The sequence below is a fragment of the Cucumis sativus genome, chromosome 4, assembly GCF_000004075.3.
Source record: "Cucumis sativus cultivar 9930 chromosome 4, Cucumber_9930_V3, whole genome shotgun sequence".
NCBI lineage: Eukaryota > Viridiplantae > Streptophyta > Magnoliopsida > Cucurbitales > Cucurbitaceae > Cucumis > Cucumis sativus.
Genome location: NC_026658.2, coordinates 15,810,324 through 15,825,502, shown reverse-complemented (window position 1 = coordinate 15,825,502; position 15,179 = coordinate 15,810,324). Strand labels below are relative to the sequence as shown.

General features: G+C 28.2%; 1 long non-coding RNA gene across 1 annotated transcript; it reads right to left on the bottom strand.

Moving 5' to 3' along the window:
- Positions 1-4,643: 4,643 nt before the first annotated feature.
- Positions 4,644-5,653, bottom strand: LOC116403491. The gene is made up of 2 exons (XR_004216258.1): positions 5,366-5,653; positions 4,644-5,161 (listed from the first exon to the last, which is right to left on the bottom strand). It is a non-coding gene; the product is annotated as an uncharacterized LOC116403491 (long non-coding RNA).
- Positions 5,654-15,179: the final 9,526 nt, after the last annotated feature.

Sequence of the window (15,179 nt, the reverse complement as noted above, 5' to 3'; positions counted from 1 at the left end):
ATTTCATCAAATGGTTATTGAACTCAAGTTGGTTGGTACACTACCAGGTTGAGCTTGAGGGAAGGTGTTAACGTAAATATTGTAATTTAGGCTAATTAGGGAAATGTAGATGCTACTTTCTAATGTTTCCTTTTGTGCAGGTACAAAAATATAAGTATTAATAAAAATGTGAAATTATTGAGAGGTAGGATGAAATAAAAACATACAGGGGTTTAATAGGAAGGTTGGAGTTGAAAAGAATAGGATATAGTAGAAGGAGGAAATATATTAGTTAGAGGATTTAGAAAGAAAGAAAGAAGATTATATAAGAAATAGATAGTTAGTTATTAAAGAGAGAAAATAATTATGAAAAATTAATTATTAAGGCAATGCCAGGAAAAGAATAAAGTGGGTTTTTCAATTTCATTAATAATAATAATTAATTTGGGGAATCAAAGTGTTATGCTCTCCCACGCTCCCCCATGTATTCTAAACAAATTGATTATTCACTTTTCCAGAAAAAATAAAATATTTATACACGTGGCCTTCTGCTGTACGTAGAACAAGTCAGGGTCATAACATTTGGTTTAGTCCAAACTTGTGGAAATGGAAGCCGAAACCCGTGAACGATGACAAGGAACCGGACAAAGCGCGTCTACTCTGGAAACGTGGACGTCCCTGGGCCCAAGTGTCTATACCCCACATCTTATTTTTATATTTTTACTATTTTTTATAATTCATTATCATAATAAATTAACTATTCCCTATATTTCTTTATATAAAATATAAAATTGAATTCAACATATTTTCAAACATAAAGTTAAAGAACAAAATATCGTAAATGTAATTATATTTTAAATAATAATAAATATTTGAACTGCTTTAAAAATCATAAAATAAAATTATTGTTTTAACTAATCTAACCTATTTTTTTAATAAGTAACTGTTGGAATCTTTTATAAGATATTAATCCATTTTTTAAAAGGTTTTTCTAGGTTCTTAATCTTTTTTACATCCACCTCTTAAATCTTGATTGTAACTATTTTGATGATTTTACATTTTTTTTCTGAAAGACGCGTACTAATTTTTAATTCTAAAGTATATCAAATATTTTAAATAAGATTATTTTTCTAAAAACTTGTTAGATAAGAAAACAAACTTTATGATTTCTATATTTTTAAAAAATTGAGTATTAAGAAGTCTTTATAAAACTGAAATGATTAAGTCCTAAAAAAGACTCATATTTTAGTTCGAAAAAACATTTTGAACTTTGTTATCATTTTTGGACTTATCTATTACGGTAAAAATTATAATGTATATTGAAGCTACATAAATTGTGTAATACAAATATTGAGATAAATTAATTTAATGTTAATAGGGCGTGGTTTGAGGAGATAGGAATAAAGAGAGATGAACAAAAAGAATAATAATAATAAGAATAAAAAGAAAAGTGGAGAAAAGGCATCATATAAACGTAGCTTTAAAGAGTTGGGTTAGAAAGGTAGGAAGAAAGCCATCAGCTTTTTACGATTTGGTTGTAGCGATCCAAAACCCTTTTCCACTTCCCCAAAACTTCACCCACCAAATAAACAAATAACTTTTATAAACCCAAATTCAAATTGCTTTATCATCTATCTTTCTTTATACATTCCTGTGAAAACTCAACAAAAATTATATTTCATTATATATCAAACTACGATGAGTTATGAATAAATCTCACATGCACGTGCATATCAAACCTTTTTAAACTGTCTTCAAAATCATTCAAGTAATTCTATTTAATTATTTGACATTATCTTTATTTTTTTAAAAAAATTATTGGTTGTCATCTAATTAATATCTTATATGTTATCCTTTCTTATTTAATATTCACAATATTGGCATGATAAATATTTTAATTGCAACGGTGAGAGATCAAATAACCTTCAACTTTTAGAAAAGAAGATTATGTCAACTATTGTTTATCTAAGCTCACTTTAACTACTCAGTTACTTTTAAAGTGTATAAATCTATCTAATTTTATTAATTGATTGAATAACCATATTTACGTACTTTGATTAAATGATAAAAAATAATAACACAGTGAGTAAGTTGGAATATTACTTACGTATATGTAATTTCAAAACAACAAGAAATACCTTTTTTTCTCAGATTAAAATAACATTGAGTATTGGCATTATTTTACATAAATAAAAGATACTATTTGACATGTTTCTTATCTTATTCTTCACTACTTATACAAATCTATATATATATATACATATGATAATTTTTGTGGAAGTGGATGTATGTTGTTTAGGTGTGAGGGAAATGAGTAAATTTATTTGTAAAAAGAAAAAGTAATAAAAGTTAGAAGAATGATGATGGGGTCCACTAACACTAAACTAAAACATTGGGGTTAGTTTCAACTTTGGTCCCACCCAAAACAAAACGTAAATAAAATATTAGTTCATAAATTAAACAACTCTTCCTACTTTTACTTGAAAACTAAACTATACTTTATCCCATTGTCAAAATCTTTCTTTTCAATTTATTCATTATTACTTCTTTTTCCTTCCAAAATTGTTCACACCCGTTTTGAGAATAAATGTAATTAGTATAATTGAACTTTGTATAATAAATATACCGTCTCTAATATTTACTCATGTAATGTTCTCTCAAATACAAATTATAACTTAGAAATTATTGATCTTCGGTCTTTATAATGTTGTAGTTTCAAGTCAATTTAAGTTTCGATCTACTGGAATCCAAAAAAAATTTAAAAGTTTAATCTTCCTAATCTCCAATCTTTCAGATGATGCTGATCTCGAAATTAAAAAGTATTTTAGAAGTTTGAACCCATTTGCTTGTTGAGCTTGGACTTGGGCCATTGTGCTTGGTAGGCTTGGGCCTTTTTGTCCATTCCAAGATAAAGGACACCTGACTCTGCTCGTCAATGACCACCTCGTTCATTTTTGCCACATTGAAGTGGACTATCATGTCGAGAACATGTTCTCTAACATATTGATCATCCTTCATATGGCCATTGTAAACGTATTTAAAGGCTCGTGTCGGATCTGAATAAACGGTTGTTTAAACATTTCCTAAAGGGTGTCCATAATCTGACATGCAGTGACCATGGACTCAAGCTTCTTACTCAGTACGTCAGACATACTGACCAAGATGTAGACGCGAGTCTTGTCATTGGCCTTTGTTCAACGTTCATATGCATTTGAGGCAATTTGGAATGCATTTCGAGTAGGGGAAGGAGGACATTTCTCCATTAAGACAAAGTGTAAATCATTGTTTACTAGAATCATATTCAAGTTCGATTTCCACATTGCATAATTCTCATTAGTTAATGTTTCTTTTTTAAGCAATATAATTATTGAGGAAGACATGCTGAAATAAATAACAAACAATTAATCATATTAGTTATCTTTGTCCTAACCTATTACACAAAATATCCAATCAATTCAAGAAAAACAAACAATAAAAAAATCCTAATCAAACAAAAAATTTGGTTTATGCAATGATAGTTGAGATGTTTAGAGCAACAGTCATCGAAGGGTGATCAACTACTCCTCTTCTGAATTGAGACAATCTCATCTAATTACGACTACCAAAATAACTCTTATTCCTATAGTTCATAGCTACCATGTTTCGATCAAGAATTCATTAACTAACTTAATTTATCCTGTAAGTGTGACCTTACCATTTTTAGATCCTAGAGGTACGCTTTAACATGTTACCGTTAGTAAAGAAAACTGTTGAAAATTCACCTAAAAAAACCTATCCATATTTTGAGTTTGCATCGTTTCGACTTCTATGATAAGACCCTCTAGAGGGATAGTCGCTCCAGGACGACATGCAGACGGATCGTAGAAAGCTCACGGTATAACCTATGAAGGATATTGTAGGATACATTGACACACATTCTTCTCCCACTTGCTATAAAAACATTCCCCCTATTCACTTTGTTATTGATCCATAAAACACTTTTCGAAGGAAGATCGTGCCTAGGGCGGCATAAAGCTGAGTATGGATCTCGTGTATGAACTCTTAGGGAAGTAAGAGCTACAAATTGATATAATATATATACCATTTTTCTTCTACTATAATATTTTATTAATTTAGGGTTTGTTGTACCTAGCTAAATTCCAACTAAATGAATCTAACTAAGTTTGTTCCTATTATAACTCTTATAATAAAACTTCACTCTATATTTTTTAAGTGAATTAAACCATTTAATTTACCTAGTGACATCTTATGTTAATAGGAATAAGGTTAATTCAATGTCGATTTCAGGTCAGTTCTCAGGTAAAGGAACTTTATTGGTGGAGTTTCTTTATAACCTTAAATCCTATTTGCGCTGCTTAGTTTCACTAAAATAAGACTTAATTCTAATTTTATTAGAATTAATGTGATCTTATGTCTATTTAATTTGAAATAATTTAAAATTAAATTAAATTAATTAAACTATCGTAAGATACATTGTTTGCATGCAACTCCTTAATATAAGTTGATGATCTCTAATTATCAAATTTTATAACTACTATAAAATTAATTAATAACGCCTATAATCATGCATACTATGATTTAATTAATTAAATTTAAATTATGATGAAGTATAAACCATGTTACATTCAAATAACAAAAAGAACTATTATATTAAATTATAGATGTAATAGGTTGAATGCAAATTGATTTTCATTCAATTAATATCATACTTCTATTAAAAAGCATGAAAATGCATACATAAAACATTAATTTAAATATACATTATGTTTATCCAAATTCATATATTTAACCTATGGAGATATATTAAATAACTCATAAAATGATTGATACCATACATTAGTTTATCTAAATAGCAAAAAATATATTAATTAAGCCATAAATTATCCTAGAACAGCTTCCAAAGCTCCAAAACTGATGTCTAAAACCTTAAAAGAAAAAACTTCAAATTGAGCCGAAAAACCTGAACCCAGTAAAAATGGCACTGAACCGGGCCCACAAAGAAGTAAATCGACCCGAGCCGACCGCGCGCTGCAAGAAACCATGTGTGGAGCCGCATCTCATTAGTGCGAGAACTGCACGCGCAGACGTCAACACTTCTTCCTCTCTGTTGGGCCACGCGGTTTTTCTCCTGATGGGTTTCTATGCAGTACAGAAAAACACGAATTGAAGGCCTTTCCCTGATCTGATATGGACAAATTTGGTTTAGTTTTTTCTCATAAAAACGTCCCAAATCTCACTAATTTTTTTAAAGATTTACAAACTAAAATAATAACAAATGCGTAGACCTTCACAACTAATCAAATCAATAAATGTCATTTCAAAATTAAATTTTCATAATGCATATCCAACCTATACAAATTTCTAAAATTAAATTAAAAAGACTTACTCTCCTTGTCCACTCTATCTACTAATAGTCAAAATTGCAGCAACAACTACTTGAAAATCAACCTATCCTATGAACAAACAGGTTTTGGTTTATGGGAACCAAAACAATTTTTGGTATAAAATGGTTGTGGGAAATCTAGAATGGAGGCAGTGGGTTTATTTAAGGGATCTGAAGCTATAAGTTTCAGGTAATTTCTTGCAATTTCTTCCATCTTTGTTCTTAGAAGAATAGAAGCTGTAAAGAAATTTCTGACTTTGGCTTTTGCTTAATCTCAACATTTTCTTCCTCCTTTCGTCCTTGCAACGTAATCAACTAAGTTTGATTTTGAGAGTTAGGGTTTAGGGTATTAGTGTAGGAAGGCCTAAATATGGGCTTCAAAACTTACTAGCTCATTATTGAGTCAAATTGAGACTGGAATAGAGCTTGCTATCGGGCCTCCATTTCATTTGACCCTTCTTTTGGACCACGTCCCATCTTGTTCGTCAAATTTTTTCTATTTCTCATCAACAACTTTCAATTGCACATCTAATATCGTTGAATTAGCATATTTAGATTCGTGTGCTATAGACTTTTACACAAAAGAAGGTTCAATTTTTAGCAGTAAAGATACGGTTGTCAGTTATGATAAAGCTTGGAGAGTCCATAAACTTGCATTAAACTCAGTATATGGTCTCCAGAGTCATCATATGTTTTGTTGTCAGCATTCACTAATGCTTTGATTGAAAATAATTTAGATGGGTTTTACATTATAATTACAGTGTCATTAAATCATAATTATATGGTCTATAATCCGTTTATTAACCTATAATCATAATATATATATAATTAGTTCAGTACCATTAATTCATACCATGGTTGAAAGGAATTAAAATAAAAGAAATCATTGGATTAATTGGGTTTAGAACGACTTTTAAACCAAAACATGTTCATTTTACTGAATAATATTAATTAAAGTATAATTTCTACCAATATTGATTTGACGTCTATAAATGGATGTTCATCTGATTGAATAAATAACGTACCAACTAACAATAACAATAGCATGCCAAAATACCCACATTTGTAAACTATAATTATTTCAGTATATACATTCTTATCGAAAGTCTATCAAGATTAATTAATTTTGACATGTTAATAATGTATCCAACACCTATCATACCATCTTTCTAATATCTTGAGATTTAACAATTTTGTGGAAAATTTTAACAACTTTATTCATTTTTTTATTTCAAAACAATCATATTATTAATTTTTATTGATTAAATTTCAACTATTTTTTAATTTCAAAATAACCTTAGTTGGTTGAATCTTTCAACCCTTGATAAAGGGCCCTTGCAAAAATAGCAAAAAAAAAAAAATTATTGATAGTAACCTATGTTACTGCATTTTTTAAACTGCAAAAATAACAAATTTGAAAGCCAATAACCTTAATTATCGCTTTATAGCCTTCCGGTAGTCCTATGATTATCGTCTAATATCATTAATTTTGTCATATTCGCAGTAGGTAAAAAATAGGTGTCATGAGCTATTTTTTCTAAATGTTTTTATTATTTGATGTAATTTTCCTCCTAATAATTTGAAAGTTCAAGTTAGTTTTCGTATTAGAAATTATTTTATTTTTAAATTTAAAATTTTAATTTAAAAATTAAAATTAGTTTTCGTATTTAAATCTTAATTTATTTTTTAAATTTGAATTTTTAACCCATACCCAATATCTTGATTGATTGTTTTTCTCATTCTCTTATGTATCATCTTCAGCCTCTTGTTCTTCGTCGTAACTATATGATTCCGCATTTAAAATAATTAATTTTTTTAAAAAAGGAAAATACCTTTTTTCACTACTTGAAGTTTCATTTGTTTTAGATTTTTAGCCCATTTTTCAGTCTTCTGTGTAGATGTCAATTGATCATTGTGTTTTGCATTAATCATGGTCTTCTTCTCTTTCGTTCCTTTTAATTATACAAAAAAAATGTTTTTAAAATGATTTACTATTATGTTTTCCCCAACAAAATTGGCTATGATATTGTGTTTTTAGATTAAATCTTCCAAATTTCATCTACATTTTATTAATTAAATAATATAAATAATTAAAAAAATCAGCTAAAATTTTTCCTAAGAGACAAAAGATCTAAGATGCAACTTTTGTATCTTATTGCTTTTCCGAGTGAAGGTTATTCTTCAACCTCAAACATTTGAGATTGCAAGTTGTAAATTTGAAAATCAAAGATGGAAAATGGAAAATGAAAATAGTCTTTGCGTGCTTCAAATATTTATGTTTTTTTTCTTGAAAATGCACGATGAAGTTGAAGATGAAAGTGAAACTTCAAATGGAACGATAATTTGCAAAAGAAATGGTGGAGATTGAGGTTTACCCACTTCAAAGTGAAAAGATTAGGGTTTACCCGCTTGAAATATATGAGATCGAAAAAGAAAAATGGAAAATGGAGACAAAGGAAGATGGAGAATCAAAAAACAAAAAAATGGAAAATATAGATCATTCCAACGAATCTGAAAAATGAAGATGAAGGGTTTTGATTTTGATTTGACAAATATATTAATTTTTATTAAAATGTATTTATTTTATTTTAGCTCAATAAAGCAGCTTGCACCCTTTGTGTACAGGAGTATTTTAGGTTTTTGCAAATTCTTATTTGTTGTATTTGTATTTTTCGTTTTGTCATTTTTGTTTAAAAAAAGTGGTTTTGCTATTTTTCAAAATGACAACTTTAATTGCTAATATATATTAGTTGACCGTTCTCATTTCTTTTCGTATTGCTTACTATATAATTCAATTAGTTTAAGAAAAAATGTATTTTTTAACTTAAAACATTAGAAACACATGTTGTTCCACATAATATTGAATAAAAAAACATGCTTATTTACTATCCTATATCTAAAATTAATAAGCCAATAATTTTAAACATCTCAACTATATATGTATACCTATAACATATTGTTGAACTTTATATATATATATATATATATATATATATATAAAGTACTTATAACTAAATCAATCTAAATTTATATTATTAATCCTCATATAAGGAGATTAAATAAGGTAAATCTGATAATATGGTAGTATTTAATTTTATGCTAAATTGATAAGTGTTTGTTAAATTGAATGTAGCATAAAGGATTAAATATAACCATGAAATTTGTTTGTTTAATGCAGCTGTGTCGAATATTAAGTTTTGAAATAGTATTTTTTTTAAAGCTATTTTTACTATTCTTTTTTTATCTCTTATTCATATATGATCTCGATTTCATTTATATTAATCTTTTATCGAGATGTTACAATTATATGGTTTTTAAAAATAATATGCCTCTTGTTCCTCATTTGATGGGGAGGGTTTATCCATTAGGTATGATTTGCATAGCGAGGAAAACCACAACCATATCTCCTGATATGTATGTTATGATCTAAATTATCGATAATTTTAATACTATGTAGATACTGGGTTATATTTAATTCATGTTTATATCCTAAATATTAGTTGTTCTGTATATATATAAATATAGTTGTTTCAAAATAATCATGAATTGTGTTATAGGTATGTTCTTAACATCCTTTTGTTTCTAAGATCAACCTATAAGGAAATTCGTTTTTAGTTGAAAATCTAAATGTTTTAACAATTGAAAAAACATGACATAGTTACTAATTCAATTTTGACTTGAATTTTTATGCTTATAATTAGCTATAGATTCAAATATAAAAATTTATAGACCTATATATATACAAAATTTTACGTTTAGTAAGACCTATCCTACATGTAATAACAACAACAAAAACAATAATAAAATGCTATTAAACACTTTAGAGTGAAACAATCTACTACACACAAAAAAAAAATTAAAAAACAATTCAAAGACCACAAATGTACAAACATTTTTTTAAAAGTAAAACAAACTAAAGAATTACATCCATGGGTAATAACACACAACAAATTGCAAACTTCGGAGAAAGAGAAAAGAGAAGAGAGAAGAGATAAGAGAGAGGAGAGAGTGCATGGTCTTTGAACGATCTACATACGAATAAATATAAAAACTTTCAAGAACTCGATTTAATCAAAAGTTGAAAAAGAATATGACAGAAGATTAATATAAATATTAGGGGCATATTAATTTCCTTATATTTTTGCTCCACTAGTCACTGATCTCTACTCTATGTGTTGTCACAAACATGAAACCAAACGAAACGAAGTTCATAAAGAATGGTTTTATTATTAATTTTTCATTTGGAGAACCTTTAGAGAGCAGTCACCAAACGGAGCTGGCTGCCAAATCATTCATTAATGGACACTGTCTTTTGAAGTTGGAATGGATAGCTACCCTACACCTAACACCCTACCCTAGGTTTCACCTTCTAATTTCTCACCATCCAAAACTCTCTACTTCTCTCTAAACCAAATCCATCCAAGTCTTTCTTCTCTAATTTGTAAAATGTCTTTCATTTGTTTCATTATGTCCTCTCCTTTTAGGCTATATATATACCTTAAGTTTGATATAATTTCATTTCATATCATTACAAACTAATTGATTCTTTTAAAAAATATTTGTCGATATAGGTAGTATTATGTTAATATTTTCGATTAACTTTGATGTATAATGATATTGTTTAGAAAGTTTTTGATATATGGTGACATATTTGACTTGAATAACTGTATAATAGTAACATGTGATTATAATTTTTTGTCAATGATATCTTTATAATTATGCAATATAGCTAAATTTTTTCAGTGGTTTGAATGTTTTTGATATATGTGTGTGTATATGTTAAAACAACTATTGAATTAGCTGATTGTGTGAAATGAAACTTAGTCAAAGTTATTTGAAATTTGTAGGAACAATTTTGAACCTAATAAGCAAGCTTAAAAGGAAGAAGAAAAATAAAATATAACTAAGTCGAAATGAAATCTGACCTAATAATGTTCGAGTTTAAGAAGAACGGATAACGTATGACTTAATTTGTTCAAATATAAAGGAATTTGGTTAATTCATCACATTGATCACCTCATATTCGGTGACCTCTTCGGCTTAAGGGGGGTGTCTGTCCTTGCATGGCCTCAGTCAATTGTACCCTTAAGCTAATCAATTTTACTTCTTCATCAGTCCAAATTTGAGTGAGGAATGGGAAACTCTCAATTAATTCCATTGTAACATACCTTCTTTTCACCTTCTAAATGTAACTTCTTCTTCCTCCTTTAAGCTTTTGCTACTTTTGTAACGTACATACATCGAATGTAGTGTACAACTTTCTCATTGGTAGGTTTTTTTTATTTCGAATTACTTCATTAGTTATCTCAAATTAATTATAAATGAAAGAAATAGTACATATATCTTATAAGACGTATGAATCTCAACACCTCACATGTTTCGATCTTAAGAAGGTGTCTCTTAGATCATCTAACACTCGTAGACTAGAATAGGAAGCATTTTAATTTAGAAGGAAATAAAATGAACGTGCAAGCATAAGACTTCCACGGATATGTATATTATAAATCATTAATGGAGTAAAAGTTTAAATTAATTAGTAGGTGAAAATAAATAAAAATATATATACTGTAACATGTTTTTTAATGAAAAGTACTATTACCAAATGATTTTTAAAATGATCTATATTTGATTACAAAGTTGGAAAACAAATGATTCTTAACAAATATTTTATTCACACATCTTCAAAATTGAATATTTATTTGAGAGTGATCCAATCAGTCAACTATAAAACCAAATGTGGGTGTGACAAGACATTAGTATTATTATTGATGTAAGATAATTTGGGTGATATATAGTGTAGCTCTTTTCCATGGCCACAAGTTCCTTTCTTTAAGGGTTTTTTTTTCCTTCTTTCTTCTTCTCTCTTTTTTTTTTTTTTTTTTTTCCTTTTTAAAGTTAAAAAAATTGTCATTGTTTCTACTTGATTTTTGGCTAAGACCCAACCCATCAAATCCATTTTAAATTCAATTTTCTAGCTTATTAAATAATAGATAAATTTTACTCTCTTTTTTTTCACTCCCATCAAAACTACCCTCTTCAAGGTTGGTAGAGGCCTCGTTCAAGACGTTAAAGAGCCATAAGGAGAATCGGGACAAACTAAACTAGGAGAACTTTTGTTCTCTATCTCTAAAGACTTCACAAAAGTGAATAATTGACGGAAAAAGCGAGGTTAAAGAGTCCCTTTAACAAAAAAAAAAAAAAAAGTTTAACCTACTACATAAATAAGACTTCTTAAGTTTCAAAACATTCACAACCTTAAAAAGAAGTTAACCTCGTAAATTTTAATTAGGCATCTGGATGTCGAGGATCCGAATTTCAAATCTCGATTTGAATCCTAGGCCATAAGCGTTACATATGGTATTAGAGTGGAACATTTTTTAGTAAGATGTGGTTCGAGGATAAACCAAGCAAAAGCTGGTGGGCATGTAACGCCCCGAGTATAGGAGATGTACATAAATGAACCGATATCATATCTGAATGTGAGAGATTCTGAGGACATATGTCAGATATCCGAATTATGAATCCTACATCTAGGATGTTACAGTTAGAAATCTAAAAATTATTCTTTTAGTACAAATAAGTAAGAGAATTTAAACCATGAACCTTCTCTTTTTTATCTTCAACCTACGTTTGTGTTGTTTTTTTTTTTTTTTTTTGCTACTTAGATCTTGTCATTGCTAAGGTAGTACATCATCACTAAATTCTTTCATAAAAACCTTAGCATCCAACTTTTCTATTTTTTTTCTCTTTTTTGTGTTGTGTTATGATTTTGAATGCTCAAATTAATCTTAATGCAAAACCATTTTCTGTGGTGTTCAAACCCTTTTCCCTTCTATTACCTTACCATTAATAATTAAACACATTTTAATTTCATATTTTCTATATATGATGTAGATCATTTTATTTAGTTCACAATAGTAGGATGAAAAACTGAACCATCCAACATTGAGGTAAGAATTACTAACTTTTTTCTGCTTAAAGTGTGGCTTTGATTAATGAGATTATTATTATAGCTAGTCATTATTATTGATTACATGCAGTTACGTACTCTTACTTCAGATTATTATATTAAGAGTTAAAAAATTTATGCCTAGCTATTAAAATTTAAAATAGAATTGGTTAAAGTTGAAGATCAGATTGAAAAGAAATTTGTAGAAAATAGTAGGTAGAGAAATAGGCCCCAAATATTAATTGTCGATAGGAACATACTGAATCAATGAATAATGCACAAATTCTGAAAGACAGCTAAAGAAATAATAAAAGAGAAGCCAACCATGCATGCATAATGCATATATATTATTACATATATTTGTGATATATATAATATATTAAAGTTGTGTTGAGTTCATTGTACAAATCAATGCAATTACTTTCAGATTTGTGGGCTTCATCTTTGATTTCCAAAGAATGTCCCAAACACCTCAACATTTAAGTTTACATTTAATAATAATAATAAGATATATTGAATATTGATATTCGAAAAAGATGTTTTTTTTATCTTTACTATCATATATCCAAAGTCTTCATATGTTTTCATTCTTTCAGTATAATTAAATTAAGGTAGGTGGATTTCAACCATAGAACTTTTAGTTATAATAGTGCATGTCCATTATATATATACTAATTAAGTTATTCCCGCTGATCAAATTAGTCTGATTTAGTAAATATATTTTATCTTCCAAATTAATTTCTAGTTTTAAATGTATGGCTTCAACTAATATCCATATTTTAGAGAGGGAGAAGATTGACAAAGGTAAATTTGTTGATATCTTCACACACTTGACTCTGTCGTTCGGTCCGACGATGGGTGAGGTGAGACAAGAAAATAGTGATTGTTTTTGTGAAATATTTATTTTATTCTTTAATTAATAAAAAAATCATTTTTTTTTCTTGAAGGTTTGAGAGGCGAGTTGTTGAACGCATAGAGAGGCAAAGACATTAAGATATGTCAAACGATGAGAAGCAAGGTGTTAAGATCTTGTAATGTGTTGAGTTTGATTACTTAATGTGTTGGTTGTTGAAGCATTGCACTTTGACTTGACTGTTGAGGTATTGCGTTTTTTACATAATCGTTGAGGCGTTACAAATCTTAAGCATTAATAACTCTTAAGCGTTATAAAACTTATCACTATATATACTCCTTCCACTTCTCTCATTTCTATCATACGAAAATACCTTCTCTTACAAATTTTTAGTTTTCGAGCAAAGTCATTCAAAAGTGTTGGTTTTTCTATTGGTTCCAATCCAGCTCCGATTGAGTGTTTTTTACTGTTTTATCTTGGGATCAACGTGACAATATCGAGTTGTTTGCATTTCGAGTAGAGCTGCAAAATGTTTTAAAGAGAGTGTTACATCTACAACCTAGTTTTCATCTAACTGTTTCTATTTTAAAATTAGGTGTACAGTCTAGGTATCCACCAGTCTAGGTGACCACCAACTAGGCGTCCACTGGTCAAGGGTTCTCTCCATACAACCAAGTTGTAGACGTTCTCTTATCTAGGCGTCCAAACATCTAGACGCCTAATTGGTAATACTTGTACCAACAATTTTCAAATATATAATGAACTTTTTATAATTTTACGATTTAGATTGGAAGTTTTGTTGAATAAATATATTTATTAAACAATAGAAAATAAAAGAAGAATATATATGTATGTGTATAGTTTGGTGCAGATATTAATGGTAATGATAAATGACTTCCGGTGCCAAATTTGATCCTACAATGAAAACAACGAAATATTAATAGGAAATAAAAAAGTAAGAAATGCACACGAGAGGGTGTTTTGGCTGGGCTGGATCCAACTGCTTCCATGGCCCATCTAAATCATTTTCCTATTAATTACGCTATCCTCTTTTTCTTTTTCTTTTTCTTTTTCTTAGTTTCTTTTATTCTATTTCTAATAAAAGATTGTATAATACTTATTATTAAGATTTTGACCCAAAATTATTGAGAAAATTCTAATGTTTGATTTGAAAAAATTGACCTCTATACTCGTTTTGGCTCGATAGATATTTTAATTGAGAAGAGAGTTGAAAGTAATAAAGTTGATTAATAACATGATAGTTGAATCGATTTTTATTATATTAATCAATACAATTAAAAATAATAACACAATCTATTGAAAGGAAGGAGTGAGGAGTGAGAGTTTGAGAAGCTTTCCAAAATTAGTATTATATGTTATATTGATATTATTAAAAACATAATTTATTGTGTGAGAGTTAGAAAAGAGTTGAAAGTGTTTTGTAATAATATGAATCATTGGTGTAAAACTAATAACAAAATTTATTGAAATTAAAAGTAAGAAAAAATTAGGTAAAATTAATATATTTAAATATTTATTGTGAGAGTTGAAACATGAGTTTGGTAATGTGAATTAATAATTGTTTTTGTAAACTAATAACCCAATTTAGAATAATGATTTAGAGAAGGTTAAGTAATAGTTAAAGTAAATATTTTAAATATCTATGTGTGTGTGTGAGAGAGAGAGAGAGAGGGAGAGGAGGGTTGAAAGTGTTTTGGCAACATTAATGGTTGTTTTTTGCAAAATTAATAACACAATTTATTGAAAGAAAGAGTTTGAGAAGATTAGTTAATTGTTTTACTTTAGATAGTAAATGCAATGGATCATGGATGTGGTTAATTTAAAATGGGGAATTGGTAAAATTGATCAATTTTTTTACCATATATAGTTAAATTAGAAGCTTGAGATTTCTCTAAGTTTATTGTTTCTTAACTTTTATAGTATTAGTTTTTTTATAATATCAGTTTTCTCCATTTTAGTGTCTTAATTAAAACTTTTTTAGTGTTTTTTATTTT